The sequence below is a fragment of the Lycium ferocissimum genome, chromosome 1, assembly GCF_029784015.1.
Source record: "Lycium ferocissimum isolate CSIRO_LF1 chromosome 1, AGI_CSIRO_Lferr_CH_V1, whole genome shotgun sequence".
Lineage (NCBI taxonomy): Eukaryota > Viridiplantae > Streptophyta > Magnoliopsida > Solanales > Solanaceae > Lycium > Lycium ferocissimum.
The window spans coordinates 56960655-56976854 of NC_081342.1; the positions used below are offsets into that span (position 1 = coordinate 56960655).

The window sequence follows — 16200 nt, forward strand, 5'->3', positions numbered from 1 at the left end:
CACCCCCCCCCCCCTCCCTCCCTCCCTACTAAAAGACAAACGTCCCATAAGAGTCTTAATTTTATGTCTGGAGTTTATTTCAGTGTTGTGGTGCCCATTTAATTTCCCATTGTGATCCACAGACACTAAAGAAACATATTTTTGACTCATTATTAAGCAGATGAACATGGCTAGAGACACAATAGAAACATGTTTTTTTTTTTTAATTAATTAATTAATTAATTAATTAATTTTAATTTGTGATTAAACAGATAAATATTACTTTTGTGCCAAACCTCTTGTCAAAGAGTCATAAATAGGGTCAGGAAGTGAACGATATTCTGAACATTTGAACATTATCCATGCTTTTCCTGTTAGCCACAACTTTTTGTCCCCTTCACGACCTAGTTATCTGACTTATGTCCAAGTTATATTGTTTTCGAATCTACCCATGTTGACTCGACAAATTAGGTTTCTTTTTCGTTCTTGTTAACATGTTCATTTTGTTTAAGTGAGTGTATTATATATCATGTGGAAACGGGGTGGGAGCGGATCCAACTTTTGGTTCGAAAGTTCGGCAGAACCCAAATGTGTTTTGGGATCGTATTTTATACATATGTACGGGAAAAAAGACAAATACATTTTAAAACTCACTCTTTAATTTCAATTCAAAACTTGCCGCGTCAAAATTCTGAATCCAGGACAGGGGAGGTGTAGCTAGCAGATGATTTCATTGGCATTTTTCTGAACATAGACAAGAACAAATCAAGAATATGCTAATTCTCAAACCAAGTGGACAAAGTAGTAATGTATTTTGCCTGCTTATTTACCAGCATTTTGTTTCATGAAAATGTATGTTTGTCCTACTGTCTAGGACATGAGTTTGATATTGATATTGAATGTGTTGGACTGTATTCATCTCTACCCATGTGAAAATCAGCTAAAATAAAATCAATTTTATAGAATTTAGACTAGTCCATCTTAGATTCCTCATGTGATATTTCATGATTAGCATGTGTTTGTTTGTCTTTTGATTCTTTGACTTGATTTATTAAATCGAGTTTCTTGACATTGTATGAAGATAGACTAATTTAATCCCACTTGATGTGTTAATTGCTTATGTGATCAAGTGACCAAGATCTTTGGTTCTCGTGGCCTTATCTCAAAATGTCTCTCATATGTGATTATGTTAATTGTGTTTACATTTGTGAGTTGATTGGTCCACTTTTATTCCATTTGATAATAACCTCTGCGAAATGAACACGAAGTTACGTACGCATAAAGTAGCTCCTTCAAGGTTGAATAATAATAATAATAATAATAATAATAATAATAATAATAATAACAATAATAACAATAATAATAATAATAATAATAATAATAATAATAATAATAATAACAATAATAATAATAATAATAATAATAATAATAATAATAATAATAAAGTAGCTCCTTCAAGACAATTTTGGGGGATAGAGAAAAATTCAATTAGGCAGATGGTTAACTAGTTATGTTGCAAGATTCTTATTACTCCCTCCATTTTACTTTGTTTGGTATGGTTCGAAGTATGCGGGTCTAATTAATTATTTGATTTTCAGTGAGAATTTGAATGTAAATTCTTCAAATATTTGAAAATAAAAGTTGCATATGTTGCATATTAAAAACTAAATAAAAGTACTCTGAATCAAAATAATTTGAAAAAATTATTTAAGGAAAACCTATACTACTATCCAAATAGTAAATGTGCCAAACAAAGTGAAATCGGGCAAGTACGTATTTCATTAGCTATCATTTTATTTGAATAATTTAGCTTCACATATCGACCTTATCTTGCCGTTAGAAGGTTGAAATGGGGTTTATCCAAACTCTATCCGCTGAAAAATTATATATATATATATATATTCCTTGATGCAAATCTGGCTTTCGCTATTATCCCAATAAAACTTTTATAGGTGTAAATATAAACTTTAGGCCGTATATGTGTGGAGTTGAGAGTCCTCCATATGTCGGGTTAAGTTCACAAATGGCCTTCATAGGGTGATCTTGGTTTTTTGCCCTGCTCAACAATTTTTTTAAAAATAGCTTTCACTTCAGAAAATTTGCTAAGCAAAGCTTTTATTGCCCATTGAACATAAGTTACGGACATACATTAATTTTGTCTATAAGGCAAAAGTTCATAATATTTCAAGACAGTGAATCTGCTCAAGTGACTGCAAATTTTGCCTTATAGGCAAAAACTAGAACTTATGCTTGATGGGCAATCAAAGTTCTTCCCAGCAAAATTTTTCAAGTTAAGGTAATTTCTATTTCTAGAATAAAACAAAGACAAAAAAATAAAATTGGACACTTTTAGAAACACCACGTGCCATTTCGTGCCATATGTTGGGTGAACATTTCTTTGTTTAAAAGATCACTGAACAGGGGACAACATGTGGTGGGAAGCATCTCTATGTCATGGGCTATAAGCCCAAAGGTTTGATCGAGAAACATTTGCAAAGAGTTTCACCGTATGTCCTTTTTTTAGGAGAACATTAAATTTCAAGGTGATTTACACTCCATATATTCGATGACAACCTTTTAATATCAATTTTTCAATAATTTTTAACTTCTAAATTCAACGTAAACCTTCAAAATTTAATATACTCATTCTCCCTTAAAAAAAAAAAAATCAAAATTTGTAAAAATCCAACAACGGTATTTTTCATTTTTTTTCCAATCAAATAAATTCAAATCTTTAAATATATACAATGTAAACTTAATGAAACATACACACACAACTACAATCACAGGTAAGCAACGACCAGAAAGAGGAAGAATCAGAAGGAGGAGGAAGAAGCAATTTCCTGAGAAGTCTTCTTCCACCTTCTCTCTTACTCTCTCTCTATCAAAGTTACCGTTAAGTGCTGTTGGAACTCGCCGGTGCGAGAAAGTTCCTCACCGTGGACCTTCCGGTCCTCAGTGACCCGCCTTCGAATCCGAATCTAGCAAACTGTGCACAGAACCCATGTCCGTCCACCCCATCATTCACTTCCCCCCACCAAATCCCACAAGCTCTGTTTCTAGACTTCCCCCAATTTCTTCTAATCCCTAAAACCCTAATCAATCCTTCTCTGCATCTTCATCTCAAATGCACAACAATGGAAAGGAACCCCAAATTTTTTCTTACACTAGTACTGTTGGTAATCGTAACATCAAAAGATCAAGAGTTCGTCTCTCTCCTAGACTGCACAGAATGATCAATGGGAAACCAATTGTGTCCTTCTCTCAAGATGAAAACAAATTGCTGGCCCAAACCTACAAATGGACAATAATAGGCATTTTCACTCATATCCGACCCTCGATTGACATCATCAGAAAAGAAACTGCTAAAATCTTTCCGAGCAAAGGTACGATAAAAGTTGGAGCTTATGACATGTATCATGTGTTTATGGATTTTGATAATATTGAAGACCATCTAAAAGTAATGTCCAGAAACTTTATTCATTTGGGTGGATTAAATGTAATGAAAATCCAGTAATGGTCGACCATAGGCATTCCCGTTTGGACTAATTTACCAGGTTTGCTATGGCATTACTACAAATGGGATGCAGTTTGTAGAATAGTTGAACCCATAGGCATTCCCCTTCTTCTTGACAAAGCCACCTTAGCTAAATCTAGACCCACCACTGCCAAAGTTAGAATTGAGATAGACCTGACCAAACCTTTGGTCAATGAAGTGATCTTTGGAAAGTACTAATGAGGATGGCACAATTGAACTTATTACTCAGAAAGTGGAATATGAGTTTATCCCTCCCTTTTGCTTTCATTGTAATAAGAAAGGTCATTCTGATGAAAAGTGCAAGAGATTACATCCCGAATTGCGAAACAAAGGTGAAGGAAACTTATCTCATGAACAAGGGAACTAACAAACAACTAAACAAGAGAGATAATCTATGCCCAAGTATTATTGAAGTGGAAATCAACTCTTTGGAGAACAACATGGATACCATGATACAGAATGCTGAAGAGGACTGGCAAATGTTGGTAAGAAAGAGAGGCAAAATCACATAGAAGGCTAATTCATCCATGGAAGACAATCAAGAGACAAATGGCTAGGTTAACAATAACAATTCTAGAACAGTGCAATAACAAAATTCTAGGATCACCAATATGAAGGAGAAACTTATTCAAGCAAGTTGTCCGAATGTGGGAGAGGACAAAATGAATGTAAACCTTACCAATAATGGGCCAGAACATATTCATGCAAGAGAGGGAAAGGCTTGCCTTGAGATCTCATGCCAAAAGTGGAAAAAAAAAATAGAGGCTAGAAAGGAATGCAAGTTTAAGAAGTTGCAGAATATCAAGAACAACATGGTAAAGAGGATAGAATGAAATGAAACTAATTATACTGATACTCCTGTCCTCATCCAGAACAAGAATACTACTATGGTACATGTGCAGGATTCTGGCAAGAAAGTGACCAGAAGAAGAAAGAAATTTAATACTACTGTGGCTATCCCTGCTGGAGTAGTACTGGGAACTGAAGGGATAAGTTTAGAAGATATACAACACAAAATCTCATCTATTCCTTCTCTCTTTAGACTGAGACCAAATTTGGTTGAAATTATAGCTGGAAGAAAAGTTAAAGAGAAAGAGAATCAGCAATATGATACCTATGATGGATCCCTGCAAGGTGTTGATCATTGTCCCCATGATGAAGAACAACATGGAAGCAAATGAAGACACCGCTTACAAAGACTGTGAAGAAGATCTTTACATGGTTAATGTTGGTGAAGAGACTGGGCCTTCAAACTCTAATGATGAACAAATCAAAGGAAGCAGACCTAATCTAACTTGTACCAAAGCTGGTAACCCAAACCAAGTTTAACTAGGTGTTGTGTATTTCAATAATCTCTCACCTAGAGGAAACATAGGAACCCAGGTGCAGGGGAATGATCTCAACAGATCAAAAGAGTTATTTTCCAACTCTCAAAAGAACTTTTCTCCCAATGTATCCCATGATTAATATACTTTCTTGGTATCAGGGGAATAGGTTCACAACGATCCATTGAAAGACTCCAATCCCTCAAGAAACAACACAAGTTTCCTTACATGTTCATCCAAGAACCAGGGTGAACTCTAGGAAAAATGAAAAATTCAAAAGAAAACTTGGGTACCCTCACTGTTTCAACAATTGTTCTAATAAGATATGGATTTTCTGGTCCATAGGCTATCAAATAGATATTATTGAAGACAAAGAGCAATATGTTCTAGTGCATATAATCCATCACCATGAGCCAGTGGACTTTCATCTCTCCATTGTGTATGCTAAATATGATGAACATCTTAGAGTTCCACTATGGAATGACCTAAGAGAGATTTCTGCTAGAATCACTGGCCCTTGGGGTGTAGTAGGGGATTTCAATGTTATAGCTAGTCCAAATGAAAAAATTGAAGGAAATCCATTCAGAATTGAAGAGAGCTTTGACTTTACCACTTGCTCGGAGGACTCTGATTTACAAGATAGAGGGTATCTTGGAGCCAAGTTTACTTGGAGTGACAACAGAGATCGTCGAATTAGAATGAAATAGATTTATTCAGTAACTTTCACAACAATCGGAATTTGACCTCCTTTGCCTGTGAATTAAAGAAAGGAGGAGCTGAAAGCCACTTGATTGTAAGGAGAGGAGTTCCAGTTCTTAAGATTTGGAAAAAATATCATAGCCCCCTTGAGTCAATAAGAATAGCAGAATTCCGCTTTAAAAAACCTTACCTTAAATGTGTCGAAATTGAAGTTATCTCATTAACGCCTTCCTTTACTCTGCAAATAGCCCGATGACTCTTCACAAGTAGGCTTTCGCAAACCAGTGGGGACAACCCCCCAAAAAAATGAGTTTTCCACGCGGCGATCTTTATTTGAAATATGAGCCGCTTACGATTTCCTATCTGTAGTAGGAGCATTAGATTTAGTTGAGGCTTTCGCCCACTGTCCAAGATTCCCCACTGCTAGCCCCCGTGGGAGTTCGGGCCGTGTCTCAGTCCACGTGCAAGTTTCCCTGCATGTGGCTCGTCCGTGCTGCAAGCACCATATGAAAAAGACTTGATAGGATCATTCACAACAGTCATTGGTTTGACAAATTCAGTGAAACCACTATCACTCACCTTTCTAGAAATTGTTCTGACCATGCACCTCTCTTAATTAAATGTATTCCTGATAATTCTAACCATATTAAGTTTTTCAGGTTTCTCAATATTTAGACTGAACATGTAGATTATTTGTCAGTTATTCAGGAACCATGGCCTCAAAGCTAGGAGGGTAACCCTTTACAAGTTTTGCAAAAAAAACTCAAGTGTACTAGTAAAGCTCTGAGTGCTTGGTCTAGAATAGCATTTGGAGATTTCTATGAAAAGCCCAAAAGAGTTGAAGTTCTCATTAGAGACTTAGAAGAGGAGTCCATTAACAATAACACCCCTGAGTACAGGATGAATCTTTCTAAAGCTAAAGCTGAGTTCACTAGATTTTTGAAAATTCAGGAAAAAGTGTTAAGTCAAAAAGTAAGAGTGAAATGGATTGAACAAGGGGAGACCAACTTAGCCTTCTTTCATAGTGTTATCAAAGACAAGATAAAGAGATTATCCATTTAGAAAATCAAAGATCACGAAGGCAATTGGGTGGAAGCAACTTCACAGGTTGCTGAAGCTGCAGTTAATCTCTTCACCAATTTATGCAAAGCTGAGGATATTGAGGAGGATAGTTCTGTACTAAGTTTGATGGAGAGATGTGTCACCAATAAAGATAACATATCTCTTACCACATTGCCCGATCTCCAAGAAGTCAAAGATACTGTCTTCTCAATTGACCCTGACTGTGCTCCTAGACTAGATGGTTTAAGTGGAAAAATTCTATCAATACACTTGGCCAGTTGCAGTAATTGCTTTCTTCCAAGGTGCTATCCTTCCAAAAAACGTTTCTCATACGTGCATATTTATGCTTCCTAAGGTTGATTCTCTTCAGGAATTTTCTAACATTAGGCCTATTAGCTTATGTACCACTTCTAGTAAGATTTTTGCTAAACTTATTAGCACTAGATTGTCTAAAATCCTACCTAACATTATTAGCCATAACCAAAGTGGCTTTGTGAAAGGGAGAGCCATTGCTAAAAATATTTTACTAACTCAGGAAATTGTGAATGACATTAGTAGAACCGACATAGATGGTGATGTTGTGATCAAAATAGATATGTCCAAGGCTTATGATAGAGTCTCTTGGCCCTTTTTGTGTTTCATTTTAAGACAATTTGGCTTTGCCGAGTCCTGGATTGACCTTATCTACAGGTATATTTCAAATAATTAGTATACAATTCTGTTAAATAGCAGCAGATATGGATTCTTTAAATCTGGAAGAGGCCTCAGATGGGGAGACCTTATTTCTTCTAGATTATTTGTTCTGTCTACTGAACTGCTTTCCAAAATGCTTAATGCACTCTATAGAATTCCTGCCTTTAACAGTTTCTCAATCCATAATCCAGGTCCACAAGTTAATCACCTGTCCTTTGTAGATGATACTATAATCTTCAGTAGTTGAAGAAAAGCATCCTTGCAGATCATTCTCAAGACTTTGGCTACGTATGAAAGAGTCTCAGGACAACTCATTAACAAAAACAATTGCTCATTCACCATGGCACCTAATACTACTATTAGAAATATCAGAAGGGCTAGGAAAATTCTACATATGAGATATGAACACTTTCCAATCAAATACTTAGGGTGTCCAATTCTGAACTTCGACAATTGGCAGAAGCTCTTTCTCTTCTTCTTGGAGGAATAGCGTTACTTGTTTGCTTTACTTCCTTTACCTTTTAAGAGGTCAACCCATGATTTTCCCTTGATTGCTTGTTCACTCTATACGTCCTCATCAGAATCTATTTTAAGAACGGAGTTGTTAGACTCACTTGCCTTCTTAGAGAAAGGTTCTTTTAAGGTCACAGCTACCGAGATGCTATCTTTTGTCACCCTAGAGGGGTCTGGAATTTCAATTGTGATAGGAGCGGTTCGACGAATGAATGATTCGAACACTTCTGGAGTTTTGAGACCTTGTCCCTCTGGCACATTTCCTATTTTACTTCCTTCACCCTTAGCTTTTTATCATTGCTCACAGCCTGCAGGTCATCAATACATCCAACCACCGTTTCTACTTCACTCTCTAAGATATTTGACAGTCCCACTCGTTTTTCAGCCAATTTACCATCTACATTTTAAGACAGAGTTTTTTGCATCTTTAACCCAACTGAAGGAGAAGGGGTTACCTAAAAATCCCATTGTAACTTCATTTTTCTCAATAGTATCGGCATTTTTAGAGTCACCCATGCCCTCACAACTCGAATTTTTAGCAGCAAAGCTTTAGACCTTAGTAGTTACACATTTAGAATCCCTTATTCCGCTAGATACCTCTGCTCCATCATCCTCTGCACTGATTATCTCAGTGGTTTGGAGAAATTCTAAAGTCGTGAGGGAATTTAAGCATACAGAGGACAAATTTTGGTCTTTCAAGGCTGGAGATGATGTGGAGGATTTCGGTGATTGTGGTTCCAAGGGAATGCATTCTTAAGGAGTGAGGAGGAACTGTTCATATCTGGGAGTGCTTGAGAGGCGGATTTGTTTGATGGACAAATTGATAAGGGCAAGATTTTGTGAGAAGAGGAGGGATTACCAAGGTATGCAAATTAGTTCGGTTCAGGAGAAGATATAACTTTTGGTCTTAAGTTTTGAAAGAGGGAGAGGGGAGTTTTAATGACATGGAATTATAGCAATTTAACACATATAAGCAGTAGAAAGACTACTAACCTGAGTCACGGGTACCAGGTCGCTTTGTGCTTACTTCACTAAGCAACTATGAAGAAATAACTTTACCCTGGATTTTCTGAACCTTGTAGCATTTTCTTCAACAACAAGCAGAATTAATATAACAGGAGAGTGTTTTTCAAAAGCGCACACTCCTCTCAAGAGTTCCTTGAGTGAGATGACATTCTTCAAGTTTTTCGAAAGGATTTTGAGCAACATCACTTCACGTGCTACCTTTTGACTGTTATTTTCTCGGTCAGGTCTCCAAACTGAACTACTGGCTCCATTTGGGAACCCGTATCAGATCGAATCCCTTAGGATGATGACTAGTAAAGCTTTGGCTTCCTCCTTCTAAACCAGGTACATCTTCTTTTTCTAGTGCGGGCCAGGTTCCTTCTCTCTTGACCTTTGTTTGGAAGTATCTTCATTTCTAGGATGATTGAGATTGCTGATCTTTTGGGGTTCACATTCTTGACTACCTTTATGCCCCACCTGATCTCCTTTTGTTATCTCCCGCCTTCCATTAATCGTATTCATCAGCTCTTTGATCTGGATTTTTAGTAGCTAATTTTAATTGGTAACTTCTTCCACTTATTCTCGTAGATCTACCATGCTGATGACCATATTATAACTCTCCTGTTCGGTATTGTCAATCTTCTCAGTTAACTCCTTCTTTTCTTTAGCGAGTCCATGAAGCTCACTTATCAATCCTTTTACCACTGAGATCAACTTTTTGTGAGAGTGACCTTCCAATTCTACTTGATCTTTAAGAGGATCTGCCTCCTTTTCGTTGGCTTCATCATAGGTCCCAGATTTTTTTAGGAGACACGGATTCAAGTTACTCATTGAGGTTTCATGATTGACTCCACCCTTAGGTGTATTACTTGAGTCAACTTCATCTTCGGATTCCCTCATTAAATCTCTCTATGCAGTTAGGGCCTTCCTCATCAATTTCTTAGCTGTCCTTCTCTCTGTAACCTTTCTGACAGATGTCTGACTTCCTATAGCTATCTCATTAGAGTTATCCTTGAGATCTTTATTGTTGCTCATTCTCTTCAAGGATTCAGCATTTTTCTGAATGATTCTTTAAAACCTGTGAGGGAGATATGTGATTCTTTAAAATTTGTGAATATGCTTAGTTCTCTGGTCTTGAGGAACAAAATGGTTTTGGTGAGCAAAAGCACAAGAACCATCACAAATGATGTCCCACAGTTCTGGATCCTCTGCAGTGATGAAGTCATCCATTCTAGCCTTCCACCAGTCATAGTGTTCTGTACTGAATCTTGGAGGACTTGTGATGCATTCTCCCTTCAATTGGTTTAGTGCACTGGCTATGATGCATATCTTTTCTAGGTGTTAACCTTTTAGATAGAACCCGCTCTGATACTAATTGATGGAGGTTGTGCATCCACCAAACAGTGTATGGAGGGACCTGGTTGTGTACCAGTTCCATTATGCAGTACAGTACGAGAATCAACACAAGAATTTTATGTGAAAAAATCCTTGCTCAAGGAATTAAAAAATACGACCTACCCCAGTACGATTTCAACTCCACTAACCGAGCAACTGCAGGTTACAGCTCTATCATAAGCTAGGAACTAACTCCTATAACCCCTCACCCTTACAATAGCGCTTATGCAACCTAAGAACTAACCCCCGTAGTCCCTCCACACTTGCAAAACTCCGATTGCAAGCACCTACACTTGACTAACTCTAGCCAAGGGCCACTAATACACCTAGACTAACTCTAGTTTAATTTACCACTCAAAGCCTTGGGGAGACACACTTTCGGTAAGCTGACTTCGAGACTTTTGTTCTACCTCCAAACAGCTTCCTTTAAAGAGAAGAGTAGGTTTACAATTTAAGCACAAACGAACAAAGACTTACAATAGCATAAAGAGCTTAGACTAAAACTTGTGTCTGGACCAGGTTCTTCAACTTGTAGGTGACTTTGCTATTAAGAGATGTTAAGAACTTGTGTCGGTAGCTTTGCACGATTTAGATTAGGTTTTCAAGTCTACTCAATATGTTTCCATCATGTTTTATATATAGTGGGAGCATGTGGGATGTATAGAGACAACTTAATCACTTTGACCTAAAGCATGGGGTCAACTCACAACTATACTTGTGTGCAACAAGTGGCTCGGCTTTACAGTTGTCTCTGCCGACAGTGCAAGGTGCACAGAGAGCAGATTACACACTAGGTCTCTATCTGGTTCTAAAATAGTTTGACAGTCATCAAAACACGATGCACTTGGAGCTGTCAAGGTGGTAGAGCTACCCTCATTAGACATGTGTTGCGAGCTCTTGATGTGCATACTCTTGCAGCAGTTCATCCTCCAAAGGGTGCTTTTGAAATAATAGAGACCTACTTGGCTAGATTGTATTGGTCAGGTAATGAGGAAGGAGGGAAATACCATTGGATCTCCTGGGATAATCTAAGTTATCCATATAAAGAAGGGGGTTCAAACTTCAGAAAACTTGAGGATACTTACAAAGCTTTCATTGCTAAACAATGGTGGAAATTCAGATCATCCATATCTCTTTGGTCAGACTTCTTGAAAGCAAAGTATTGTAGAGATGGGCATCCTAACAGATTTCAATGGAAACCTGATCAGTCTCATAGTTGGAAACCTATTCTACATATTAGAAGTGAGATTGACTACAACCTTTTGTGGAAAGTAAGAAAAGGAAATAGTAGTTTTTGGTTTGATAAGTGGACCAATCAAGGGCCCCTTTGTGATCTCATGGAAGATTTCAATAGTGATCAACTTATCTCTATCAATGATGTCTTTAAGCAAGGTCAATGGGATTGGATAGTCCTAATTCCTCATCCTAGTGACCAGATCAAGGAAATCATAACAACTTTCCTGTTAACTATGTTCACAACAAAGACGATATTCCCTATTGGACTCCTTCAGAGGATGGAATTTTCTCTGTATCTTCAGCTTGGAATCTACTCAGACATAAAAGAGCTACTGCCCACATTGATTCTAAACTTTGGCATAAGGATGTTCCATACAAAATGTCTTGTATTGCAGGGCAATACACTATAAGCTACCAACTAATGACAAGGTAGCCAAAAAATTAACTTGGTTTCTAAATGTGTTTGTTGTATCAATGCAGGTATGATCTAGGGTTGGAGACAGCTGAACATCTTTTCTGCAAAGGACACTATGCACAACTCATTTGGAGTTTCTTTGCTGGAAGAATGGGAATCATCATAAAAAATGCTAACCTCAGAGATATATTGCAAAGGTGCTGGAACTGCTCAACCAAAAATCCTGTTGCTGCCTACATTTTGAAGATCATCCCACCAATCAATATGTGGGAACTTTGGAGATCAAGATGCAGCTCTAAATATGAGGATGAAAAACCTTCTACCAGAAGATCTATCTCCCTTATTTCTTTCAATATCTGCTAGTTAGCAAAGAAAACATTCCCTAGAATTGAAATTCCTGACTACTGGAACAATCTACTCAAGATTATGGAAGCTAACTTAATTGATAATACTATCATTCCTGTTAAATGGATCAAGCCCCCTATTCTTTTTGTCAAGATGAATTCTGATGGATCTTGTGTTGGAGAAAATAGTGGAGGGGGTGGAGTGGTTAGATACTCTATGGGTAACTGCATTATGGCATTCATCCTCCTACTAGTAAATGGTACCAGCAACACTCCAGAGGCAAATGCATTCCTTTTTTGCCCCAGATGGTGCATCAACAATGGCTACAACCTTATTATTGCTGAAACTTATTCTTTACTCCTTCGAAACTGCATTGCAGATAATTGGACTTCTCCATGGAGGATTAAAGAAACAGTAGAAGAAATTAAGAAGCTAGCTCTTGGTCATGAGATAGTCTTTAATCATTGTTTTAGAGAAGCCAACAAAATGGCAGATAAGCTTGTTTTTGTGAGTTATGCATCTGAGATAACAAGATTTATACCCATCCAAACTCTTTGTCAAGGCAAGTCAAGGGTCTTCTGAACATGAATAGATGGCAATTTCCTACTTTTAGAGTTAACCAAAAAAAAAAAAAAAAAAAAGAAGCCAGGCATATTTATTTTGATCCCCCTTGAACTGCCTCTAAGTTGCCACTCATGTGTATATTTTTTTGCTCAAAAAACTTCTACAATTCTCCAAGAAGGCAAGTCCTAGTCCTCCTTCTTCAAATGCAATTCTCTTCAGATGGCAATGAAATATGGACATAATGGATGTTAATTAAAACAAAAAAAAATACGAAAAAAAAGAAAAAAAAGAGATGCAATTTCCTGGGAAAAAGTTAAATCTGTTAAATTAACTTTTGTTTTAACAAGCTAAAAAATTAAATGATGTCCGTAGAAAGGACATCCCACATAAATTCCTTTAAATTTTGTCTCTTTTTTTTTTTTTTTTTTTTTTTTAAATTAAACAAATGAAGCCTCCCGTTTACTTTGTACCTTATTTCTACTACTTAATTAACTTGCAATGTAAGAAGGTTGTGTATGTTTACAAAGGAATGTTCTATAAGGAAGCTGTCTCTGATCAGACAGTTCCTCCTACAGTTATCATGAATTAGGAATTACTTTTGCTATAATAATTATCTATTCCGAAACATAATAGTACTTTAGATGTTGAATTTGCTACTATTCCTCATATGGTCCGCTGTGACCCTAACGTTTGTTATAATGCGTGTATTGATATAAGTATCTTTTTCTACCAAAAACCCGTTCTTCATATTATATTTTGTCAAGAAGTAAATAGTTTTGAACAGGAAGAAATATCAAAGGAAAAGGTGATTTACAATATATTTTGAAAGCTTTATATTGTCTTCGTTCTAATTATTTATGTAACATTATTATTTTCTTATTAGTCCGCAAAAAAAAATAAAAAATAAAATGAAAAGTTCAATATTTGGAAATATTTTAAAGTTAGACCTTCCATTTTACCCTTAGGGGTCGTTTGATTCGAAGACCAAGTTATGCTGGGATTAGTTATGCTGGCATTATTTCTTATCGACTGTTTGCTTTGTTGTATTAAAAATAACATGCATTGCAAAGTTTCTAATAGTATTGAATAGGATGCATAAGTATAACAATAGTATTGGTATTGATAATATCATGATTTACTATTACAAGAATAGTACTGAATAGGGTAATAATAAGTACTGGTTTTGGTTGTACTAGACTTAAATTTGCATCCAAATATAAACATTGTACCAAAATTTTATACCATCATTATTCTACCTAATAAACCATACCAAACGACAACTTAATGATACATTTTTATAGTCATATATATGTTATGATATGTTTAAGACTACAATTAATATAAGAAGTGGTATAGCCACAAATCTTATAGAATATTTAAGGCTATAACTTCGTTTCATTCTCAAAACCTGTATCGACTTAAAACTATTTCATATAAATTTGAACCGAAGGAGTATCTTTTAAGGAAAGATTTATAGCCAATTCAACCTCGAGGTCACGACTAGGGTGTTTGTCGGTCTGTTTGGAATGATTTTTAGACATTTTGGTTTGATATTATTGTGCATTCAATTTTATAAAAGCTATATCAATAGAGTACCCAATTAAGTTTAGTAAGGTCAGATTTTCTCCTTTCGGTTTCGATTTATTCGGTTGGCCAATTCAGTATAACTTTTGTTTGTTTGGCTTGGATAGAAATTTTTTACTTATTTTTTGTCTTGAAGAGGTAATTTATTTTTGGATAAAACACTAAAATTGAAGAGAAGTGCCTTCTGAAACTTTCAATTTTCTAGAGAGTGAGTCAGAGGAAAGGGATCATGTAAGATTTTTTTGAACTGGATTGCCATTAGTTTTGAAATAAATATAAATAGACTGAAAACTGAAATTGTGGAATTCTCATTCTTAAAGTCCAAAGATGACCAAGATAAGTAGGTAACAAAAGAATAAGGTCGGAAATGTAGGTAACGAGAAAAAAGGTGGGAAAGGTAAAAGAAAACCATAAGGCAAAATGAAGTACAATTTTATGCCTTCTATATGTATGTTATAATACAATATATATATATATATATATATATATATATATATATATATATATATATATATATATATTACGTAAGTTAAGTATGTATTTCAAAACTATATCGATAATTCGGTTTTTATTTCTAAGTATTGGATAGGAGTGGGCATGGTATGGTGTGGTACGGTATTAAAAAGTTCAGTATGGTAATTTCGGTTTCGATATTTTGCAGTATGGTAAATCGGTAACCATATAAAGTGTGTTCGACTTCGACTTACACACTCATATAATAGAGTTACGACTCGGCTATTCAAGAAATTAACGTCTCAATTATATCGTACATCATACTAACACCTTATACATGTAAATTTATTAAAAAAAACACAATCAATCCCCTTCGTAAATCAATTACACAAAAAGGACATTTCAAATTCAATTAGGATAAATTAGTCAAAATTTGAACGTCTAAACAATTAGTTTTGTACTAATACTTGTTTATATATTTGTTAGTATTATAATACTAATGTATATAAATTGTAATTGTAATAATATATTTCGATATGCTTTTTATAAATACCGAATATCAAACTTTTTAAAAATGCGTACCAAATACCGTACCAAATACCAAAACCACGATATAATTTTTTTTGATTTTAATATGGTAAGCGGTATACCTTGCCCATCCCTAGTCAGATACCAATTTTTTTTTTTTTAAATTTAAATCAAATATCATAAAGAATACCGAAATACCGAATATTTTTTTTCACTTTTAGGGCCTATTTTGTTGGGTTTTTGGATTTTTCCTTCCCATGTGGATTCGGATTAATAAAATCATATCCAATTTGGACCAGCCCACTTTTGTCCTAAGATCCACTATAAGTGGGATCAACTTAGGTCTTATTTTCCAGAACACAAGAGTGAATTCATAGCACCATATAGAGAGAAAAATTGAGAGAGAAGAGGTGATTTACGGACCAGTGAAATTCAGCTACAACAGTCCATTTCAAATTGCATTTCCCTATTAGTTAACCGTTGGATCGTGCTGAAATTTGAACTGGGAGTTCTCAACACCTGCTTCTTGGCTTTCAACGGTGGAGATCGGATTTTGTGGTCTGTATCTTCAGTTTTCGAGTATGAACAGTAGCTCATTTTTAGGGGTAATTTCTCTTTTTTCTTCACTAGTTTTGGTCTTTATCTTTTACGTATTGTTGCTTCGTATTTGGCGATGATGTTGTAGCTATTTGGAGAACATTGTTGTAACTCTTGTTGATTATTAGTGGAGCTTTTGTGGGCCGTAGGTCCCGTGGATGTCTCCTCTTCACATTGAAGAGGTTTTACCATGTAAATTTGGTGTCTCTTGCATAAGATTTATTTTTGCTTGCTTTGCTATTTTATTGCTGGTATAGTTGTTGCCCGGA

General features: G+C 35.8%; 1 long non-coding RNA gene across 1 annotated transcript; it reads left to right on the forward strand.

Moving 5' to 3' along the window:
* Positions 1-2638: 2638 nt before the first annotated feature.
* On the forward strand, positions 2639-13185 carry LOC132056011 (uncharacterized). The gene is made up of 2 exons (XR_009414704.1): positions 2639-3365; positions 11926-13185. It is a non-coding gene; the product is annotated as an uncharacterized LOC132056011 (long non-coding RNA).
* Positions 13186-16200: the final 3015 nt, after the last annotated feature.